General features: G+C 35.0%; 1 pseudogene; it reads left to right on the top strand.

The window, feature by feature from the left end:
* The window catches only part of LOC139043587 (centromere-associated protein E-like), a 79,769-nt pseudogene that overhangs the window by 32,740 nt on the left and 22,386 nt on the right, over window positions 1-24,643 (top strand).

Genomic DNA, 24,643 nt, shown 5'->3' with positions numbered 1-24,643 from the left:
AAGTGTAGCAGTAATTTCTCTAATTTTTTATTACGTCATTTATATGTTCAATTAGTAAAAACTGAAGCTCACTGAATTGTCACACTCAAAAAGATTACAAAATAACAGAATGTATGACTTGAATCTCACATCTGGATTTTTTTTTCTTTTTTAACCACAGTCAAAGGGGAAAATAATCCTATTCTCTTCAGTTTTTCTTGGACATAAATTGAAATTCTAGGTTCTGTAAGGTAACATAAAAGATTAAGTAATAAAAACTTATTCTTTTCAAAGACAGTTTTACAATATCCATTCCATTTTAAACTGAAAATATTGTAAGTTTATGTGTATGCAGTAAAATATGTTCCAAAACATATATTTTGGGGAAAAGTTTAACCAAAAAAGAGTAAAAGTCAAATTATGGCTTTAGGACCTATGTCATTGCTCTGGTTTGCCAAAGGGTTTCACCAAAAATCACCAAAGCTGTGGATAATTCTCAAGTGGGAATATCATAATATAGGATGTTTAAATAGTGATTTTAGAGGGAGAAATAAGGTCAGTATCATCAAGCTCAGGGAACAAGAGAAATTACAGTCCTGCTGCTTAAGAAAACAATGCAGATTTCAGCTCTAAGTTTCAGCAGGTGAAATGAAATACTTAAGTTCTTAAGACAAAAACTTGATTTATTTAATTTTATAATTTTCACAACTTGGAGATTTTTGTCTTAAGAACTTAAGTATTTCATTTCACCTGCGGAAAATTACAGCTGAAATCTACATTGTTTTCTTAAGCAGCAACAGATTAACTTTTGATCGTATTGTACACTTTATGCTCAGCATCTTAAACAATATGTTATTGGAAGGTTACACTCAGATCTTTACAAAAGTTGCTTCATCTTTTTCTGTTTATGAGAACCAATACTTCAAATGAAGTGCTATTTCAAATGAGAAGTGGGAGAATTTTTCCTTCTAAATCTTTATTTTCTAAATATTTTCCAAAATTAAGAATGATCATTTAGTTCTTTCTTTTTGGTAAATGTGCTTTTCTTGCACAAAAATTAGAAATAGGCAGCTTTCTTGCACGAAAGTTAGAAACAGAGAAGAAGAGGTAAAAGATGAAGCCAGTTTAAATTACAACCTATACAAATGTCTAAAACTTTGCCAAACAATTGGGCAGCCACTCACCACATGTGGCAGCTGGGCACTTGAATTGGGGCCAGTCTGAATTGACTTCAGTATGAAAAAAGAATGTAAAATATTTCATTTTTTTTATATTGATTACATGAAGAAATGACAATATTTTGGATATATTAGGTTAAATAAAATGTATTATTAAAATTAATTCTACCTGTTTTATTTTTTAATGTGGCTACTAGTAAATTTTAAATTACAAATTTGGCTCACATTATATTTCTGTTGGATGATACTGCCCTAAAATAAGAACGTCAACACTAGTCTGAAATCTGAAACTAGTTTAGGATGGAAACAGCCAGTCGCTTGCATTCTACTAGAATTTGCTTTTACTCTTTAAGGACTCATCTGATTATTAAGATTAAATAATTCTAAGGAAAAATATGTTTATCTTAGGAAATTGTAGTTTACTTGTTTTGAACACAAAAGTTTATGGTACTGAGATAGTTAATGCTATAGCTATTTTGATAGAAAGGAAACTTTAATAGAAATACTTATATCTTTAAGTATTCTTTATACTTTTAGACAGTTGGACAATGTAAAGCGATAACATCATCTTTCCAATATTCCCTGTGGAATAAACCAACAGGGTAGATAGTTGGTAATGCTGTGCATACCTCTGTAGCTTTGGTGAGCACCACATGGAACCAGCCTAATCCAAACCTGCATTCCAGATCACAACGCATTAACAAGCACGCCAGTGTAAAGCTAAATGGCTAATTCATGGGAAGAAAAAATCTTACGGGGTAAATACATTTATGCATTTAACTTACCCAAAACAAAAATCTATTCAGAGAATGTTTTTTAAAAGTTTGATTACAGTTCATCTCCTCCAAGTGATGCCTACTAATGTACTTTTGATGTTCTTGTAACTTTATTAACAGATGATGTAACTGTTATTTGGGTTATGCTGAGGTTTTCTTCTTTGTTTTGTGGGGTTTTGGGATTTTTCGTTTGGTTAGTTGGGTTTGGTCTTTTGGGAGAGTTTTTGTATTTTTAAATAATGAGGTGCTCTGCTGCAGTAGCTTGAACAGTTATCTCTCAGCCCTTCTTACTGTGTTAGGTGATTCTGAAGCAGTGAATGAATGCTGTCTTTTTTTTTTTTTTGCTCTGTTTAACTATTGGTTTGCTCTGTTGCCTGTTCACATGCTCTTACAGATGCAACTAATTCATGAAATTTCCAACTTAAATAAAGAATTTAGTTAAGCATGCAGAAGTGTATAATCAAGATCTTGAGGTGAGCTTTTATGTTGATATTTCTGTTGATAAGGGACTAGAGCTATAAAATATACATCATATGTAATTGAACATGATTTCAGAAAAGAGAAGGAATTATATTTAAGTATCAACTTTTAAATTTTACTGTCTAAACTATTAAATGTAAATTCTTTTTAATCCCTTAGAATTTAGATCCAATTAAATTGTGTTTCACTCTCCTTTGATTCTTTTAGAATGAACTAAGTTCAAAAGTAGAGCTGCTTAGAGAAAAGGAAGACCAGATTAAAAAGCTACAGAAATACATAGACACTCAAAAATCAGAAAATGTGAACATGGACTTGTCATACTCATCGGTAAAAATCAGGTTTATTTTGTTGTGTAATCATGTTGGCATTTATAGTGTACCATCACCATCATCATAGCAAATGCTTACGTTGAGCCTACTGTGTGCCGAGCATTGTTGTAGTTGTTTTACATTTAGTATTTTATTTAATCCTATCACTAACCCTATGGGAAAGGGACTGTTGGTATCATTGCCATTCTACAGATAAAGAATCGCTCAGAGAGTTGAGGACATCATTCTTTGAGTGCATGTAAGTAAGTTAGGAGTGAGCTTCCATTAAAAACCAGTAATTCAAAAAACATTTTAATTTTTTTCAATTGTTTTATACAAATGCATGAAGAAGTATGTAGTTGATCTCAGCCAAGATATCAGATCTTGGCATTAAGTAACATTTGAATCTCATGGTGAAATTGTTAAATTTTTTTATTTGCTTTCAATCCACCTGATTACTTCAAGAAAGTATCTGTTTGATTCTAGTTTTTAACACCCTTTTTTAAAAGGCAACAGTTTCTAGCTAGAATTTTTTTCTTTTTTTAAAGAGTGGCACTTGAGCTCACATCTGTTGCCACTCGTCGTCATCATTTTTTTTTTCTTCTTCTTCTCCCCAAAGCCCCCCAGTACATAGTTGTATGTTCTAGTTGTGGGTCCTTCTGTCTGTGGCATGTGTGATGCTGCCTCAGCATGGCCTGATGAGTGATGCCATGTCCGCACCCAGGGTCCGAACCAGCAAAACCCCGGGCCACTGAAGTGGAGCTCGTGAACTTAACCACTCGGCCACGGGGCTGTCCACTAGCTAGAATTTTTTTAATCTTAGTTTCTGTTGTTCTTTTGTTTTCATTTGAACTTGTCAGAGTACTTTTTGTTACCTTCTATTAATCACAAATGATTCTTTTTAAAAGTGTTGTTACTGTTTGGAGGCCCTGGGAAGAAAGGTACTTTCATATAATCTTCGAGTGTCTACTGACAGAGTGGCAAGCAGAATTGCCCACTTTTTAAAAGTTGTTCTTTATTTCTTTCTCTTTATTCATTCATTCATTCATTCATGCATTAATGTTTTCCCAAGGACATATGGTTGAATTCATGTCAGCTAAAGTCATGTTAAAATGCTACTTCTCTTTAAAAATGACACAGTGGATCTTTTTATGTATTTATCAGTTATATTTTCTCTTCTGTGAGTTGCCTGTTCGTATCTTTTCTCTCTTTTTCTTTTGGATTGTTTGTCTTTTTTTTTTCAGTTTGTGATTTAATATTCTTAATTTTAACTATTAATTGCTCACCTGTCATGTTTTGGAGAGAATAATTTAAAAATACGTAGGAAACTTTAACAGGCTAGCTGAGCAACAATTGTGTTAATCTTTTTTAAACAATAACAGATTTCTTAAATTACAGTACTTCTATATATATAGTGCTTTTATAATTTGGAAAAAGATAACCAGAATTTTTAAAAATATTTTTATTTTCGAAAATGTCATTTCTTTTCATCTATCCTAAAAAAAATTTGGTGATTAACGTATTTTCACCATTTTTGATTTGTTAGGAATGACATCTGTGTGTGTGTTCTCTAAAGTCTTTTCCAACTCTAAGAAAGTTAGCTTTCAGGAAATCCTTTTTGTTGTGTGTATAGGAAAACATTCAAGACCTCAAACAGATGAAACAGACTCTGTTCGATGCTGAGGCTGTAGCCCTCGATGCCAAGAGAGAAGCAGCCTGTCTCAGGAGTGAAAATCTGGAGCTGAAAGAGAAAATGGTAAGTGATTTTTGTTATATTTATAATAAAGCAGTTGTAATGATCACTACATTTTTGTGAATTTGTATTGTTTCTCTCATAGAAAGAACTTGCAAGTGCATGCAAGCAAATGGAAAATGATATTCAGTTATATCAAAGGCAGTTGGAGGCAAAGAAGAAAATGCAAGTTGATCTGGAGAAAGAATTACAATCTTCTTTTAATGAAATAGCAAAACTCACCTGCCTTATAGATGGAAAAGTTCCAAAAGGTATTTTATAATTTCAGACTTACCTCTTTGCAAATCCAACTGCCTAAAGGATTTTGCACCTCCATTCCAATGATTAAAAGTCCATTGTTCTCTGATGTTTGTAAGTAGCCTAATATTAAATTTCAATATCATTTGGTGTCAGTATTTATAAGTGTTTCCATGGACTTCAAATTATAAAGGTTTAAGAATTATTTTTCAAATGAATTGGACCCGATCTTGAAAAAGGCGATTCAAGAACTTTTAACAATTGGATTACCTGTTGACCAACACTGGTTCTTTCTTTAATAAATTTTATATAATCTGATTAAGTAATCTAAGTTTGTATGTAATTTAAATTGTCCCAATAACTGCAAACTGTTTAATTTACCAAAAATATCCTAGATTTGCTCTGTAATTTGGAATCAGGAAGAAAGATTACTGATCTCCAGAAAGAACTGAATAAAGAAGTTGAAGAAAATGAAGCTTTGCATAAAGAAGTTAATTTGCTCTCAGAGTTGAAATCTTTACCCTCAGAAGTAGAAATGCTAAGGAAAGAGGTAAATATGTTTTTAAGCAAATAACTCTTACTTTGAAATAAAAACCCTTGCAATATTGCCTTAAATATTTTGCCATAGTTTGTTTTAAAGTAACAGTGAAGAGACTGTAAACATTTGACCCTGCTTGTTAGGAACATTTTCAAAGAATATGTAACAGTATACTTAGTAATGAGATCCATGTAGGGGCCATTTCTATAGTCCTCAGATGTAGTGCTTTTCAACAGAGATTGATGGCCCACCCTTAGTCTTTATCTTTTTTGGTGCTGTTGCTGTGGTCATATCACTATGTTGAATAAAGGAGAGTAAGGAGGTAAAGAGGGTGGCATTGATGAAGTTTTAGAGGTTGACGTAAATATTGCAGCCTAGTGAGCAATTCCGGAAACCTTCTGCCAGCCTTTCCTTTTTCTGCCTTTCTGAAAGAAATAAAAAGGACAAGAATTTGAGTACTTACTACATGGTGAGCATCATGCTAAACAACTTTAGCAACGTTATTTAGTCATCCTAAAAACTCTTTAAAGTACATGCTGTTTTTTAGCCCAACACATAGTTATGGATCTAAAAGCTGAGTTACACAGACCTGCCTCCTACCCTGAGCCTGTGGTTACAAGAGCTCTACTGTCTCGCTCCCTCTCCTTTGTCTCAACTTTGGCTCTCCTCTCTTTTTCCCACTTCCTTCTCCTTTATCTTTCACAATGATTAAACTATTTATAAGCTGGATATTGTTGGTTTAAATTAATTACTTAAATAATAGTTTCAATTTAAGTTATTTAAAATTTAAATTATTCATGGATTAAGTTTTTGGAAATCTGAGCTGCATTCAAAGCCTTTAGAAAGAAAATAATAAGTCAAATTCTAAGAAAAACCATAAGATGCCTGAAACACCATAAAGTTAGAAAACACTTTAGAATGATAGATAAGGAAATAAAGACATCCTAATTAAGTGTTTCTTCTCCACTCAATCCTTACTAGAACCCAAACAAAACTTTGATGGTAAAGTTAAGCAGGATAATATATTGTTATAAAGATGTGACAATAAAAATATTACCTTTCCTCAGTCAAATCTGTGCTTAATTTCAATGTCTTTTTTCTTTTTTGCAGATAAAGCTTTTCTTTTCCTGATAACTGCTGTAGTGGATCTTATATTGCTAACATAGCTAAATTTTATTTCTTTTCCGTAGATAAATGACAAATCTGAAGAGCTCTGTAAAATAACATCAGAAAAAGACAAATTGTTTTCTGAAGTAGTTCATAAAGAGAGTAGAATTCAAGATTTACTTGAAGAAGTTGGGAAAACTAAAAGTGACCTAGCAGCTAGCCAGTTGAATTATAAAAGAACTGATCAAGAATTCCAAGATTTTAAAAATCAACATGTTGAAACTGAGCAAAAGTATAAGATGGTCCTTGAGGAGAATGCAAGAATGAGTCAGAACATAGGAAATCTCTCTAAAGAAGCTCAAACACTTGGTTTAAGCTTGGATGCTTTGAACATGGAGGTTGGTACAACACACCCTCTATGGAAATGGTCTTTAGTTTTCTGGGGTTTGGCTTCTATATAGATGCCACAGAATGCTCTGCTTCTCACAGTAACTTTTTCTTATTTTAAAGCTTTCTTACAAAACCCAGGAACTTCAGCAGAAAACAGCTGAGAGTCAAGAAAGGTTAAATGAAGTGAAAGAGCTGAAGCAACAATTAGAAAGTAGAGATTCTAGGCTGCAAACTGTCGAAAGGGAGAAAGCACTGATTACTGAGAAACTTCAACAAACCTTAGCAGAAGTAAGAACCTTAACCCAAGAAAAAGATGGCCTGAAACAGCTCCAAGAGAGCCTGCAGATTGAGAGGGACCAGCTCAGAAGTGACATTCAGGACACCGTGACCATGGTGAGGCTTTGACAGAGTAAACTGAAAACTCAGAGCCTCTTCAAGACGTTCAGGAGCCATCAGTTATTATTTATGATCAAGCAGTAACTATAAAGTTATTTTCATTGTTTCACATTATTCTAATTGAAATTGTGTTCCCTTTCTCTGACAAAGAACATAGATACCCAAGAACAATTACGAAATGCTCTTGAGTCTTTAAAACAACACCAAGAAACAGTTAACACACTGAAAATGAAAATTTCTGAGGAAACTTCCAGGAATTTGCGTATAGAGGAAAACATAGGAGAAAATTCGGATGAATTTCAGGAAAAGGTAAAGGGTATTTCTGTTCGAGTTTTCATATACTATATGTGAGCTTTCTCCTTAACTTCAGACACTTAAGTACATAATGGTGACCTCAATCTTATTGATTATTCACAGTGAATAACTAACAACAGTTTACAAGATTAGCCCTAGTGTCTTTGAAATAACTTCAGATATAACTGCTTACAATCAGTTGGAAAAGGAAAAGGCAAAAATGTTAGTTCAAACTTTGAGCTGATATTTTCCGAGGCCTGGTGTATTTTAAACATCTTTAAAAGCCCCTCTGAATTCTAAGAATGTAAGAAAGATTGAGTGCTTATTATTACTTATGGGTAAAATATTTGTTTTATATCAGATTTTGTGTACTAGTTGAGAGTTCACTATCGATGTGTGTGTCGTGTTCATGTCTGTTTCTAGAGCTGTGCTGTGCTTAAATCTCAGCTTATTCTAGGCAGCATGGTTCGTTTTGTCCTGAAACCTGGGGAGAAGAGCTGCTTTGTTATTTAATTATATACAAGAAAGGCTAGGATGCTAATGATGATTTTTTAAAAGGGAGGTATATTAGTCTGCCATCACAAAATATCATAGACTAAGTAGCTTAAACAACAGAAATTTACTTTTTCCCAGTTGTAGAAGCTAGAGGTCCAAGGTTAAGGAGCTAGAAAATTCAGTTTCTTGTGAGCCCTCTTCCTATCATGCAGATGGCACCTCTCCTCACATGGCCCTTCTGTGTGTGAGCCGAGAGAGCTCTGGTTCTCTTCTGCTTCTGGAGTGGACACCAGTTCTATGGGGTTAGGGCCCCAGCCATATGATCTCATTTAACCCTAATTACTCTCCTTAAAGGCCCTCTCTCCAAATACAGTCATTTTGGGGCTTAGAGCTTCAACATGTGGATTTTGGGAGGACATAATTCAGTCCATAACGGGATTGCCTGTAATTTTATATAACTGATTTATTTACAATGCATTTCTACTTTTCAAAAATGCCTTTTATATGTCAGAATTTTTTATACTATTTTTCATTGTTATTATACTTAATACTATTTAATCCAGAATAATTACTACTGGGAATTTAAAACGTTCACCAATAGGAGAATGGTGAAATAATCTTTCATACATCCATAGCTTGGAGTAGTAGTCATTCATATATATATATATATATATATGTATAAATTTATTTTTGTTTGTTTTGTATCTTTAATTGTGGTAAAATATACATAGCATAAAATTTACCATCTTTATCATTTTTAAGCAAACAGTTCAGTAGTGTTAGGTACGTTCACGTTGTTGTGCCACCAATCTCCAGAATTCTTTTTATCTTGTGAAGCTGAAACTCTATACCCACTAAACAATTCCTCATTCCCTCCCTCCTCTAGCCCCTAGCAACCACTTTTCCACTTTCTATCTCTCTTAATTTGGCTACTCTAGGTACCTCACATAAGCGGAATCATGCAGTATGTTGTCTTTTTTTGACTGGCTTATTTCATTTAGCATAGCGTCCTCAAGGTTCCTCTATGTTGCAGCATACATCAGAAATTCCTTCCTTTTTAGGGCTGAATAATATTCCATTGTATGTATATACTACATTTTGTTTAACCATTCACCCATTAATGGGCAGTGAAGATTGCTTTCACCTTTTTGCTGTTGGGAATAATGCTGCTATGAACATGGTGTACAAATATCTCTCTGAGTCCCTGCTTTCAATTCTTTTGGATGTCAGATTTACTGGATCATGTTTTTTATCTTTTGAGGAACTGTCATACTGTTTTCCATCATGGCTGTACCATTTTACATTCCCACCAGCAGTGCATAAGGGTTCCAATTTCTCCAAGTTCTCACCAACACGTATTATTTTCTCCTTTTTTCACAGTAGCTATCCTAATAAGTGTGAGATGATATCTCATTGTGGTTTTTATTTGCATTTCCCTAATGACTAGTAATGTTGAGCATCTTTTCATGTGCTTGTAGGCTATTTGTATATCTTTACAGAAATGTCTGTTCAAGTCTTTACTCATTTTTAAATTGGATTGTTTGGTTTTTGTTGTTGAATTTTAGACATTCTTTATATAGTCTGGATATTAACCCTTTATCAATTGTGTGACTTGCATATATTTTCTCCCATTCCTAGGTTGCCTTTTCACTCTGTTGATTGTGTCCTTTGGTGCACAGAAATTTGTAGTTTTTATGTAGTCCAGTTTATCTCTTTTTGCTTTTGTTGTCTGTGCTTTTGGTGTCATATCCAAGAAATCATTGGCAAGATCCACTTTATGAAGTTTTTCTCCCATGTTTTCTTCTAAGCATCTTACAGTTTTAGTTCTTATGGTTAGGTCTTTGATCTACTTTGAGTTAACTTTTTTATATGATGTAAAGTAAGGGCCCAACTTCTTTCTTCTGCATGAGATATCCAGTTTTCCCAACACCATTTGTTGAAGATACCATCCTTTATGATTGAATGGTCTTGACATCCTTGTTAAAGATCATTTGACCATATGCAAAGGTTTATTTCTGGGCTCTGTTTTCTATTTCATTGGTCTATATATCTGTCTTTATGCCAGTACTGAGCTGTTTTGATTACTATAACTTTGTAGTAAGTTTTGAAATCAGGGTGTGTGAGACCCTCAGCTCTGTTCTTTTTTCAAGATTGTTTTGCCTGTTTGGAGTCCCTTGAGATTCCATATGAATTTCAGGGTGGATTTTTCTATTTCTGCAAAACACTATTAGGATTTTATAGGGATTGCATTAAATTTGTAGATCGCTTTGGGTAGCATTGACTTCTTAACAATATTAAGTCTTCCAATCTGTGAACATGAGACGTCTTTCCATTTATTTGTGTCTTTAATGTATTTCAGATACATTTTGTAGTTTTCATTGTACAAGCCTTTGCCATCTTGGTTAAGTTTATTCCTTAATATTTTATTCTTTTTGATGCTTTTGTAAATGGATTGTTTTCTCTATTTCCTTTTTTAATTGTTTATTGTTAATGTATAGAAATGTAATAGAGTTTTGTATAGTCATGGAATTTCTTTAAAGTAGACATTATCTACAATTGGAAAATTTCCAGGATACATTATTAAATAAAAACAGATACATACTAAAGAACAATTCAGTAAGATCCAACTTATGTAAAGAAACCTCTATATACCTTTATATACTATTACTCTATATAATGAGCTTCTTTTTTCCCATTTACTCTGGGGTACAATATTCCTGCCTTGGAAAAGGAGCTTTCTCTTCCTCTCTCCCTATGCTTCAGTCATTCTTTCCTAGAAAGCATTTTCACTTGCTCTATATCTTGTATTCTCAGTTTATCTATATTTTGGGTCAACTATGGGCCAAAGGCACTTGACCTTGATTTAAAATTTATAACTTCCACTTTTATAAGGGGAAAGGTTTTTCAATAGTTTTTTGAAAATAAATGCACAGTCAGTAGCCGCTTTTAAACAAATGCAAAATGCAGTCACAGGGCCCCATGAGAAGGAGCAGTAGAGGCGGAGTGAGGGAAAAGGAGAGTTACACTCACTGGACCAGCCAGTCTGTGGTATTAAGTTCATGCTGGAATCATCTGTGTTGATAAAAGGGTCTAACTGGAAATTCTCCTGGGCCATTCTGTTCATCAGGGTTTCTGAAATCTGGGATGCAATGCTGAGGTGAGCTTGGTCTTGTGAAATCGTGTTCATGCTGGAATCACCCATGAGGATAATGCAGTGGGTCTAGGGATTTCCAGATAAACCTGTTTATCAGAGCACCAGAGGGCAGCCTATGATAGCCTAGTAGGTCTATCATGAAGCCTCTAGGAGTGCCCGTTTTCAATCCTGCTTGATATGTCTCTCTCTGGAAATGAGTTTCTCTAGTGTGTCTCAACAGAAATTTTAAACTTTGTGATTAGTAGGCTTATTCTCATATAAAGGACACAATTTTTTTCCTTATTTAATAATTAGACCTATTAGATTTGCTCATAACCATGGTAGCTGGAATACTTTCTAGGCTGAGTTCAGTTTTGCACTTTGTCTCAATCTGCTTTGTTTTGTGTACATTTCCATATTTAGGAGTAAAGATGCAAGATTCTGAATTATAGTAGCTGACTGACTAATCCCAAAGACTCTGTGTTCCTGCCTTAATTTCTCCTGTAGTTGTAGTTAGCTCTCTGCTCATCCTTGTAGAAGCTCATGCAGATTGCCAAAAAGAAGGGGCTAACCAAATGAAATATGGTTTGTCTGTATCCACTCTAGAGAATTGAGCAACTACTAAAAATTATAATTTGGAGATTATGTAACAGCATGGGAAAATGCATATCATCTAATCTAAGTGGGAAAGAAAAACTAAAAAGGATCTTATATGTAAAGTAGTCATAATTGCAATGTTAAAAAAATTCTTTTAATAGAAGAAACTCTGGAAGGAAATATTCCCAAATTCTAATAGTGGTTGTGTGAAGTTGGTGTCATTGGATGATTTTTTTTCTTTTTCTTTTTTTTCTAATTAAATATAGATTATTACAAAAACTTTTTAAACATCTGTGACCAATATTCAGCTGAGTGTTTTTACTGGGCTAGTATAGGATTATATGGTGATACCCTAATTTCATACTGGTAACATCAATCTTTGTCTCCTTTTACCAAGGAGTCCATGTATCAGGTTACCTTTGGTTAAGACTTATTTATGGATAAATGGATTTATATAACATGCTTTTCTTAAGCAGTATATGAAAAATATGAAAAGGTGAATTATGCTACTATAATATGAAATATGTTTCTAACAAAACTCTTTTGCCCTCTTATCTATAATAAAACTCTGAAAATAAAGATTTGTTAGTAGTAGGGCATAAGTTATGGTTTCCAGCTTTTGAAGGAAAGAAATAAAGAGGGAGAGTTTAAGCTGGCTTACTCCTTCATAAAGCCAGGTTAACCCATCGTACATGAAGATAGTTGTGAATTATCTATAGCTGTCCACATAGCTCTTACCAGTGAACAGGCACAAGAGCACGAGCTCTGGAACCAGACCACTTGGATTCAAAGTCTGATAACTTCTCTGAGTGACCTTGGGCAAGTGACCTACCCTCTCTGGGATTCAGTTTCCTTGCCTGTCAAACGGAGATAGTAATAGTGCCTACCTTGTAAGGTTATGGGGAAGATTAAATGTGTCACTGTGTGAAAATAGTGCCTGGTACATAATAAGTAATAGAAGTTTGGCTATTTTTATTATTAAAACTGTTACTAAGAAATTCTTCTCTAATGTATTAATATTTTAGATGGTTGGCATAGATAAAAAGCAGAGTTTGGAAGCCAAAAAAACCCAAGTGCTGATTGCAGATGTTGATAATGAGCTAACTGAACAACAGAGAAAGATATTTTCTTTAATACAGGAGAAAACAGCACTGCGACAAATGTTAGAGAGGGTTACTGCAGAAAAGGAGCAACTGAAGACTGACCTGAGGGACAGTATTGGAATGGTGAGATTCAGCAATGTGTTTTTGTCTTTGTATGTTTTAGATTTTTACAACTTTATTGAGGTATAATTTCCATGCAATAAATGTATCTGATGTGAGTGTCCAGTGTGATGACTTTTGACAAATGTCTCTACTTGTGTTCTCTCCACCCCAGCAAGTTCCCTCCCACCTCCACCCAGGCAATCCTGATCTCATCCTCTGCCCCACATAGTCACTGTCCTGATGTTTTCCACCTCAGCTCATTGTCTCTTCTAGAACTTCACACAAATAGAATCACACTGCATGTGCTCTTTTGTCTCACTTCTTTCTACACTCCTTTTTACTGCTTGGTAGTCTTCCAGTGTATGAATAGGCCACAATTTGTTTAGCCTTTCTCCTGTATTGATGGAAATTTGAGTTATCTCTACTATTTGGGTATTTTGAATAAAGCTGCTATAAACATTCTCATACAAATGTTTTTATGAACATATATTTTTTATTTCTCTAGAGTATGGATCTAAGTGAAATAGCTGGGTCATAGGGAGATGTATGTTTAGCTTGGTAGAATTTACTAGGCTGATTTCCAAAGTATAGTTGCACCGTTTTACATTCTCATCAGCACATTAAGAGAATTCTGATGGCTCCACATCCCCACCAACACTTCATATTATTGGTGTTTTTAATTTTAGCCATTTCTATTGGGTGTAACCTTGTTTTGATTTGCCTTTCCCTAATGACTAAAGATGTTGAGCATCTTTTTATGTGCTTATTGTGTATCTTTCTATAAACTGTTCTCTCAGTGATGTGTTGTATAGATTTCAATGTACAGATCTTGGACATATTTTGTTAATTGGTTCCTAAGTGTTTCTATTTTATTTATGCTGTTGTAATTTTTCTTAAATTTCATGTTTAATTGTTAATGTTTGCCAATATTTTCAAACCTACTTTAGTTTTTGTTTCTATATGTGGGGGCAATCTAATGTGTAATAGATTGAAATTAATATTTTCAGAAGTTTGCTATGGATCACAGTAGACCCTGACCTTTTGTGTAATTTTCCATGTTTCTTAGGATTGTCTGTTTGGTCAAAGAGCTGAATGTAAATAAGAGTACAGACAAAAGTTGTATTTTCTTCTCGGTATCTGTCTTGTAATGTTTTTTGGTCTTGATACTTGAGAATGTCACTCTTTAAGCATAATAACTAAGATTAGTCCAATTCATGCTAGCAAAGGACGGCTGCTGTTTTGAGCTTGCTCAAAATCAAAGCCATCCCAGCATATGAAAAGCCTATAACCTGCAGTCTCATCGTCTATCGATGAAAGCTTAGAAACAGTCTCTTTTGGCTTCAGGGTAGAAAACAAGCAAACCTCTTATGATGGAATACTAAATCCAGTTCTAATTCTCGTGGTAGGAATGTAAGTTGAGCAATAAAGAAACAGCATAAGAAAGCAGATTCTTGGCATTTACATGATCAAAATAGACTCACTTTCTTTTTAAGTTAGTCTTTTCCAATATAGTTTGCCATGATTTCTCCATTTTCAGGCTGAGGTAAATGCTGATTTTTACCTGATTTCCTAAATGTAAGCTAGTGTCATTTAATCTCAACTTTTTAAAAATTCTAGACCATTGAAAACCAGGAAGAATTAAGAATTCTTAGAGGTGAACTTAAAAAGCAACAAGAGATAGTTGCACAAGAAAAGAACTGTACCATAAAGAAAGAGAAAGAGCTTTCTAGGACCTGTGAGAAACTGGCAGAAGTTGAAGAAAAGCTAAAGGAAAAGGTGAATTTTTAAAGTTATCTTCCTGGCCATATTTCCTGACTAAACTTTTTTTTTTTTGGTGATAAATTTTGGTTCTAATAGACCTAAATTCCAGAAATAGAATGTACCTCCCAAATGAACAGCTCTCAATGCTAATATTTTGGACAGTTTGAACTCACACTAGGATCTTAGCTAACCTCTTTTGTGTGTATTATATTATCCTAGAGTCTTTCAATGAGAGGGGGCCTTGGTTCATCTAAACTACTCATGATGTATTCATTCATTCATCAAATATTTATTGAGCATTACCGTGGGCCAGGCACTGTTCTGGGCACTTGATATACATTAGTCAGTAAAACAAAGCTCCTGCCCTTATATAGAGCTATATTAGTCATTCTCTAAACTCTAAGATTTGTCACTATTACCATCTCTTAGATGTTTGCAAGTTCCTGAATTATTTCTTTTTTAGAAGTAAGGTGCTGTTGTAATATAATTGTGTAAGAGCTAAGACTGTTAGAACAATTGTACTGCTCTAGTAATTCTAAAATGGACCCACTGATATCTTTCTGTTTATCCTAAGAACAGTGCTACATGCATTATAAATAGCGTAGTGTTTCCATTGTGCTTCTGTGGAATGTTTTTTTCCTAATATATGTTCTCTTAATTCTCATCCCTTTCACTATAACCTAATTGAATTTACTAAAACCTCCTATTTCATACTCCTCCCAAAGAGGTGATATCAATAGGCTTATGTAAAAGTTAATGCCTCAGTGTTTGTGTGGGCCATCCCCTAAAGACCTTATTGGAACTAAAAATAAATTATCCAAAAAGGTTTTAAGAGATGAGGAATTACAGTTTATTTGCCAGGTACATCTATATATTTAGTCAGTCTCTTTTCTTTTTAAATTTTTCGCATTTTTACTTTGCCTCCTTGATTAACCAAGTGACACTATGTTAGTTTCTTAGGACTTCTGTGTCAAATTATCATAAACTTGCTGGCATAAAAACAATGGAAATTTATTCTGTCACATTTCTAGATTCTCGAATTCCAAAATCATGGTGTCGGAGGACCATGCTTCTTCTGAAGGCTCTAGAGAAGAGTCCTTCCTTGCCTTGTGCTATCCGTGGCTCCCGCTGTCCTCGATAGTCCTTGTTCTGTAGCTGCATCACTTCAATCTCTGTCTCCATCTTCACAGGATCTTCTCTGTGTCTCTGTGCGTCCTTTCCCGTCTCTTATGAGGACATTCTCATTGGATTTAGGGCCCAACCCTAGTCCAGTAGGGTATCTTCTCAATCCTTAACTAATTACATCTGCAAAAACCCTCTTTCCAAATCGGATCACATTGAGGTTCTGGGTAGACTTGAATTTTGGGTGGGACCCTCTTCAGCCCAGTACAGACACTATGCCTAGAAGCTGCTTTACTTTCAGTGCTGCTTGTCTGTTTCCACTAGGGTAGTGTGCAGGGCTGTGATAATGATTCTCTCAGTTTGGCAAAGTACATTTTACATAAGAATTTTAAGATAATATGGCAAAATGGTAATAATAAAAACTTTATTTCTTAAGAGCCAACAACTCCAAGAAAAACAGCAACAACTTCTTAGTGTACAAGAAGAGATGAGTAAGATGCAGGAAAAGATGAATGATGTGGAGAATATAAAGAATGAATTAAGGAACCGAGAATTAACGTTGGAACGTATGAAAATGGAGAGGCTAGAGTTGGCTCAGAAACTCCGTGAAAATTATGAGGACATAAAATCCATAACCAAAGAAAGAAATGATCTACAGAAATTACAAGAGTCCTTTGAAGTAGAGAGAGAGAAACTTAAAGAATACATAAGAAGAATTGAAGTTAAGGTCAGTTAGACCCTTTTCTTCATCTGTTGTGTTTCCTTAAAACTGAGCCAATTGGGAAGGGGGGCAGTGTTGAGATGATGTTGTTAAAATATTCTTTAAACTTCACATGCTAATAAAGGGTCTGGAAACAAAAGAAGAACTCAAAATTGCTCACATGCATCTGAAAGAACACCAAGAAACTATTGATAAACTCAGAGAAGTTGTTTCAGAGAAGACAGATGAAATATTAAATATGCAAATACATTTAGAAAACACAAATACTGCCTTAAAAGCACAGGTATTTTTTTAAAGTTGTTATCTGAGTAGCTGAGAGTTTGAATCAGGTCTTTTGTGTAAAGAAACAAGATATGAGTTAGCCTAAAATTGGAGACAAGTAAAGATTTTCCTATTAATTTAGAAACTATTATTTAGCTTTTTATCAAATCTATCTATATCATAATTTATTGTATGCTTATCTCAAGATCCAAGAACTTCAGGAGAAAGAACATCAACTTCTTAAGGCAAAAAATGATCTCAAGGAAAATATGCATCAAACAGAGCAATTGAAGAAGCAATTAGAGGCCCAGAATTCAACTCTGGAAACTATAGAAACAGAGAAGTTCAAATTGACTCAGAAACATCTTGAGAACCTTGAAGAAATAAAACTTGTTGCTAAGGAAAGAGATGGCCTCAGAAGAGTGGAGGAAACCCTCAGAACGGAGCGAGAGCAGCTCAGGGAAAGCCTGCGAGAGACGGAAGCTACAGTAAGCGATACTCCTTCCCTCCCTCGTGAGGAAGCGTGGGCTTTGCTGACAGCAGTGAGCCCTGCTTTCACATGATGGTGCTGCTGGTGTGAGTGAACTGATAGAAACTTTTAGGCACGTAACTTGGTATTGTTCTTGAAAATTGTAAATTCTGTAAGCAATATTTTCTTCATAGACTTTATCCTACATGTATACTTAATCAATTGTTAAGATAAAGAAATATATATATATACATACACATATATACACCACAGTGTTGTTCATTGTAGCAATTTGTAATAAAAAATGGGATACAATCTGAATGTCCATCAGAAGGAAACTGGGTAAACAAGAGCAATATGTCAGAATACTATGCAACACCTAATAAAAAAATGGAATAGATTTGACCGTCCTAATATGGAAAGCCCAGAATGACTCTTAGGAGGAAAAGCAAGCTGTAGAATAGTGCACATATAACATGTTTGCCTCTGGAAAGTGGAAGCAGGCTGTGGGAGGTGGGGACAGGGAGGAAAAGCTTATCACTTTCTAACAACAAAAATACAGAGTAAGAAGTAATAGTTTTATTATTTTTACTAAGAAAATATGTTATTTTCATCAAAAAAATACTAACATTTTAACATTAAGATATGTCACTGTTCTCAAAATTTCTCTAATGATGAAGAATCTGGAAAAACAAGAGGAACTAAGAATTGCTCACATGCATCTGAAGGAGCACCAGGAAATTATTGATAAACTCAGAGGGATTGTTTCTGAGAAGACAGATGAAATATCAAATATGCAGATGGATTTAGAAAATTCAAACACTAAATTACAAGAAAAGGTATGGGGGGAGGGGAGGGTTATTTGATTGGCTGTCTGACTTATTTGTGCCTATAATCCTCTGGGGATATGAAATAGTTTAGCCACATTGGAAGACACGTTGGCAGTGTTTACTGACACTGAACATGTACATGCCTGTGGCCCAGCGATTATAGGTATGTACCTGAGAGAAAAGAACGCATACTTCCACATAAAGATATGTACAAGAATGTTCATAGCAGCTCTAATCATAATAGTGAAAAACTGAAAACAACTCAGATGCCTTTCACTGGGAGAATGGATTTACACCTTGTGGTTTATAAGTTCAAAAATAGGCAAAGTCACCTAAGATGACCAAGGTCATGATAGTGGTTGGCTGTAGTAAGGGGGCACACAGGAACTTTTTGGGGTGCTAGAAATGTTCTATATTTTAATCTGGGTTGTTATTACATAGATGTAAACATATGTCAAGAATAATTGAACTATACACTTAAGATTAGTGCACTTATGTGTATATGTACATGAGTGCATCTATATACATGTGTATATATGCACAAGTATATATATGTATCTATATGTACACTTGTGTGTATATGTACATATGTACACACTTGTGTGTATATTATATATACACTTACGTATATAATCTCAAAAGAAAATAAATTCTGTGTGGAATTATGCAGAATATTAATGAGTGACATTAGAAGCCTATTGTCTTAATCAATTTAGAAACTATTCTTTATACTTGTCTTAAAAACCATCTGTATCCTGACATGTTATTTTATGATTATCTTGATAAGATCCAAGAACTTAAGGCAAATGAACATCAGCTTTTTAAGTTAAAAGAAGATGTCAGTGAGACACAGAAAAAAATGTCCGAGATAGAGCGATTGAAGAAACAATTCAAGGCCCAAAGTTTAACTCTGGATAAAATAGAAACGGAAAACTTAAACTTGGCTCAGAAACTTCATGAAAATCTTGAAGAAATGAAATCTGTAATGAAAGAAAGAGATAATCTAAGAAAAGTGGAAGAGGCACTCAAACTGGAGAGAGACCAACTGAAGGCAAACCTACAAGAAACCATAGCTAGAGTGAGTTATACTCTTTCTTCCTGTCCAGCACACATATTTTTAATACAAGAAGCTTCCTTCTCTTTTAAATAAATGATACTGTTGGTGAAAAAGTAAATGTTATAGCCTTTTAGGGAGACAGTTTGACAATATCTTATTAAAAATTTATCAGCATATACGTTTGTTACAGCAATTCCATTCCTAGGAATTTATCCAACCAATATATTCACACATTTGGGCAGAAATACAACAGCATTCACTGCAGCATTGTTTGTGGTAAACAAAAGCTAAAAGCAATCCAAGTGTCCGCCATAAGGCACTGGCTAAGTGGGGTTTGTCTGTATAAGGGAACACTAAGCATAAGAATGGGACACTTTTTCTGTGACGTTGATCTAGAAGGGTGTCCAAGGGGTCTGAAAGGAGAAGAGCAAGCAGCCAGTTCAACAAGGAGCAGGACTAGGATGGGCGAGGTGAGGGACAGGGTCTGTACTCTCTATCCTTCCATACTGTTCTGATTTGGGGGTGGTGTGTTGGTGGTTTTTAACTGTGAGAATGCATTTTTTTACTTTAACTAGTTCATCATTAAGAAAAGATAATGTGCCTTTATATTATCATATTTCTCAATTTCTTCTAATAATAAAGGATCTGGAAACACAACAAGAACTGAAAATTGCTCGTATGCATTTGAAAGAACACCAGGAAACTATTGATAAATTCAGAGAGAGAGTTTCAGAAAAGACAACCCAGATTTCAAATATTCAAAAGGATTTAAATAAGGCAAAAGATGAATTACAGGAAAAGGTATTGTTGTTTTATTCTTTTGGGAGTAGTTGTGTCCAAAATTATTTGTAGACTCAGCAAGGAGATAGAAATAGATATATAGACATAGATATGTGCTTGTATGTAACAAATAGACTATTTTCCATCCTTGAAGGAGTTCTGTTTGCATTCTAACTTGTTTTATAATTATCTCAAGATCCGAGAACTTCAGAAAAAAGAGCTTCAACTTCTTAAAGTGAAAGAAGATGTCAGTAAAACTCATTAAAAAATGAATGAAACGGAAGGATTGAAGAAGCAGTTTGAGGCCCAAAATTTATCTATGCAAAATGTGGAAATGGATAACTTACACTTGACTAAGAAACTTTATGAAAGCCTTGAAGAAATAAGAATTGTAGCTAAGGAGAGAGATGAGCTAAGGAGCATAAAAGTCTCTCAAAAATGGAAAGAGACCAATTCAGAGAAACCTTAAGAGAAATGATAGCTAGAGCGAGTTCAGAATCTACCCCTATCTAGTAACTATTTATAAGAAACAAGCTTTTTTGAAAAGGGTAGCAATGTTTTTACTTTTTTTTTCCGGGAAATTTCTACAAACGGAGGATAATGGGAAAACTATTACTATAACTTTTCACACAAACAGGCAAGTACAGTTTTAAAAGAAGCTAAAATCTATTTCAGAAAATACCATTTTAATTCTTTATTTTTAAGAAAAAATTTGTTAAATAAGCAGACTATTTTCTTTAATGAAATTTTAAAAGAGTTTTTAAACCAAGAAATAGCATTATTCTCAATGGAGAAATAGTTGAAGGATTCGATTTACAAAAGATTAAATAGCCCATCTCTCTATCTCTACCTGATAGGGTTAGACGTGGGCTCTTGTTAGTGACATTAGAAGGGAAGAAGGCAAGATGAATACAAAAAAAGAAATTGAACTGAATCCTCTAAAAAGTAATGTAAACTTCAGATCAATAAGAAAGTTTATGAAATCTATAAAAATCTTTTTCATTCTCATATTTCAATAGTGAAGAAAGAATAAAGTGGAAAACAGTATCATTTGCAATCTCAATAGAAACATCAGACACTTGGGAATCATATTTATGTGGACCCTAACTAAATTTATAAAGAGATTTAATTCATTCAACAAATATTCATTGAACAATTAGTCTTCTGGGTACTGCAGTAAATAAGATAAACAAATGGGAGAAAATGTTTTGTTTTGTACTTGTAGTCAGAAATACAAAATGTAGGCAGGGTATGAATTTTCTGGTCCAAGGTGCTGGGAAGAATATATGAATGGAGCTTGGAGCACCATGGACAGTACAGACAGTCGTGCTAGCATGTTTAGTTGGCAATAATTATTCTACTGCAGAGATCTGGAAGAGTAGGAACCAGAGATAAATCTAAAACCTAATTTGCAGCTATGAACGTTACAGGAACAGATTCTGTCTCCAAAAAATATGTGGTTCTCCCACTTTTTTCCCCAATGAGTTGAGGTTACTCACTAAAAGACTTCATGATACTATTATTCATTTTCTGACCATTTTTTACATTTTTTTGTGTTACAAGTATAATATTTGATTCCATTATTGAAATAATGTACAATGTGTAATTGAAAAAGTAAATGATTAGACATTATATATGAATGGAGTTATAGCTGAAGCCTTGTTTATTTCTTTCCATCCAAGCAGGACCAACAGAACATCAAAGAGGTATTAAAATATGAAAAAATGTTGCTATGTGATGGAAAACAGCACCTTACAGAAAGCCTGAGAGAAAAGTGCTTTAGGATAAAAGTAAGTGCCCCTGTTCAAATTACAAATAAATATTGGGGCCCTTCCAAAGGCCTGAGGAGTCACAGGCACCTCTATGGAATGAATAGATAATGCTCAGTATTCTTCTAAACTTCATAATCTAGTACAGATATGTGTGTGCATACATGCATACATACACAAACAAAACAGTGGGGTTTGGGGCCGGCCCTGGGGCCAAGTGGTTAAGTTTCTGCTCCCGCTTCGGCAGCCCAGGGTTTCCCCAGTTCAGATCCTGGGCACAGACATGGCACCGCTTGTCAGGCCACGCTGAGGCAGCATCCCACATAGCAAAACCAGAGGCACTCACAACTAGAATATACAATTATGTACTGGGGAGGCTTTGGGGAGAAGAAGAAAAAAGATTGGCAACAGATGTTAGCTCAGGTGCCAATCTTTGAAAAAAAACAGTAGGGTTTATGATTTTGAGGCTTCACTGGAAAGGTGGTATTTCAGCAGATACCTGAAAGGAGTCAATGGTTGAGACATACAGGTATCTGGTGGAGAGCAGAACAGGCAGGGAGAACAGCAAGGACAGAGCTCCTGAAGCAGAAGCTGCCTAGTGGGCTCCAGCAACATCAACAAGGGGGAAAGCTAATGAGAAACGAGGTCAGAGTTAACAGGAGGAAGCAGGCTGTGGGGCTTTTAAAAGACTTTGGGTTTTACTCTGAACGAGATGTGGATCCACTGGAGAGTTTTGACCACAAGAGAGACATGGTCTGACTTACATTTTAAAGGGATAGCTCTGATTGTTGTGTTGAAAATTAAGTGATAGCAGGAAGACTATTTGAAAGACTAATTTCAGTAATCATGCGAAGATGGTGATGGCTTGGCCCAGAGAGGTAGTAGTGGAAGCAGTGAGAAGTGTGTGGATTCTGAACATGTAGTGAGGGTAAAGCCAACAGGATTTACTGTCACCCCTATTAGAACACAAGATCCCTAAAGACTTCTGTGTGTTGTTTATGGCTGCATCACTTAGCACAGTCCTGACAGAAGTCAGCCTTCAATATGTATTTATTAAAAGTACAAATGAATGACTAGACAGTGCTGCTCCAACCATAAGGTGATTCCTCCTAAGACCAAAGGCAAGAATCCCCTCTCCAACATCCCAGATTAATGAACATCTATCTAGGTTTTCCTTAAATTATTAAAAGGAGAGCTCATTATTGTCAGAAGCCCCTTACTCTATTGTTTAGCACCCTGAACTAAATATGTTAATACCCGATTGAATGTAAAGTGTTCTTCCACCTGTGCCCTGACCAGCTTGTCACCTGTCTGGTCTCTAGAAAGTTGAGCTGCTGGGCCTAGGCCTAATGGGTGTCTGCCATACACAAGGCACTAGACTGGGTGCTTTACCTCATGAGACAGAGTTTATTGTTCCATTTATAAACAAAGAAATTGAGGCCCAGGAGGAAGTTTAGTCATTGCCCAAGGTCACACAGCTGGTAAATTGGTAAAATTAGGATTTGAAACCAAGTCTAAGTTTAAAACTTGGGTATAGAAGCATTTCTACAAATGTAATTTTATTTCCTTTAATTTATAGTGTCTGTATGTATTTTATAGGTTATATTTAGATATTATCTAACATTTTACTTAATTCCCTAGAAAACTTTGTGGAAATTATTGTACTCTTCATTTTGTAGTTGGGAGAATGGCTCAAGGATTTCCCCAGTCAGGAAGTGACAGGGCTAGAACCTGAACTCTAACTCTGATAAAAGGTGAGAAATCTCAGATTCTAGGCAGATAATAGAACGTAGGTCATGTGATTTGTTGTCACTCGTTTTGATGCTGGCTCAGTGAGCTGAGGAGTCGAAAGAAACATTTCTTGGACTCTCAAGGTCTGGCAGTAGTGCTCTTTTATTCAGGAAGTAGCATGGAGTAGCATGGGGACAGGACCTATGGGCAGTGAAGAGCTGCAAACATGGGTTGAGGGTAGGGCTAAATTTATAAGGCATAAGTATGTGAGTTGCTTCTTTACAAGACAAAGGAAAAATTAGGTAAAAAAAGTATCAGTGCAGGTGGAGTCTGGTTATCAGGTGGTCTTATAACTTTGGGTAAGAATCAGATTGAATGAGGTCAGGATGTCCCATGCTTCTGTGAGGATGATATAGATTGGTATGTAGGCCAGGAAGCCTTGGGCTTTTCTCCCTGAGGCATCCTTGATCCTCATCAGTTTTATCTGCTCACTCACACCACCTATTGTCAACAGAAGCTAGCATTCAGCCTTGAGCTACAATACATACTAGATTGAATTCATGCAAATTTCTCTTCCAACTTTGTAAATGTTCATTCAAATCATGGATGTTTAGAAGACTAAAAGAAAATGTATCAAAATGATAACAATGGTTGTTTCTGGTTTTCTTTGTTATAGCTGTTTTATAGAGGATTAGAATTGGCCACCCCAAGATATATCTCTTTGGCATGAAGATTATTTTGGGCTGGTTACTTTCAAAAACTGCAGACATGAGAGAAACTCTGAAAAGTAGAAGTTACCCTTTGTAAGAGACATTTCCATTTGTAAGGGAAATCTCCATCTGTAAAGATGTCTCCCTCTCTGTACCAGGAAGAAGGGGGATGACCTTACCTCTAGAAACTCTTATCAATGCGGAAGGCAAGGACTTAAATCTGCATAATAACCTTACTCTTGTTTACTGTACTTGTCTGGTAACCTCCCATACTGACTCCCCCTACCCACAACATCCTCCTTTGTCTTTAGCTGAAGATGATATTTAAGGTGAGAGCTTCCGCCATTTTGGTGAGTTGCTCAGTTTTCCTGGGTCTCTCCCATGTATACATGTTATAAAGCTTTGTTTAATTTTCTCCTGTTATTCTGTCTCATGTGAATTTAATTCGCTGTCCAGCCAGAAGGACCTAGAGCGTGTAGAGGAAATATCTTCCTCCCCTACAGTTTAAACTTCTTAAATTTCCACAATGATTATAATTATTTCTATAATCCAAAATCGACAATAAC

The sequence above is a fragment of the Equus asinus genome, unplaced genomic scaffold, assembly GCF_041296235.1.
Source record: "Equus asinus isolate D_3611 breed Donkey unplaced genomic scaffold, EquAss-T2T_v2 contig_3, whole genome shotgun sequence".
NCBI lineage: Eukaryota > Metazoa > Chordata > Mammalia > Perissodactyla > Equidae > Equus > Equus asinus.
This window is presented reverse-complemented; position numbering and strand designations above follow the sequence as displayed.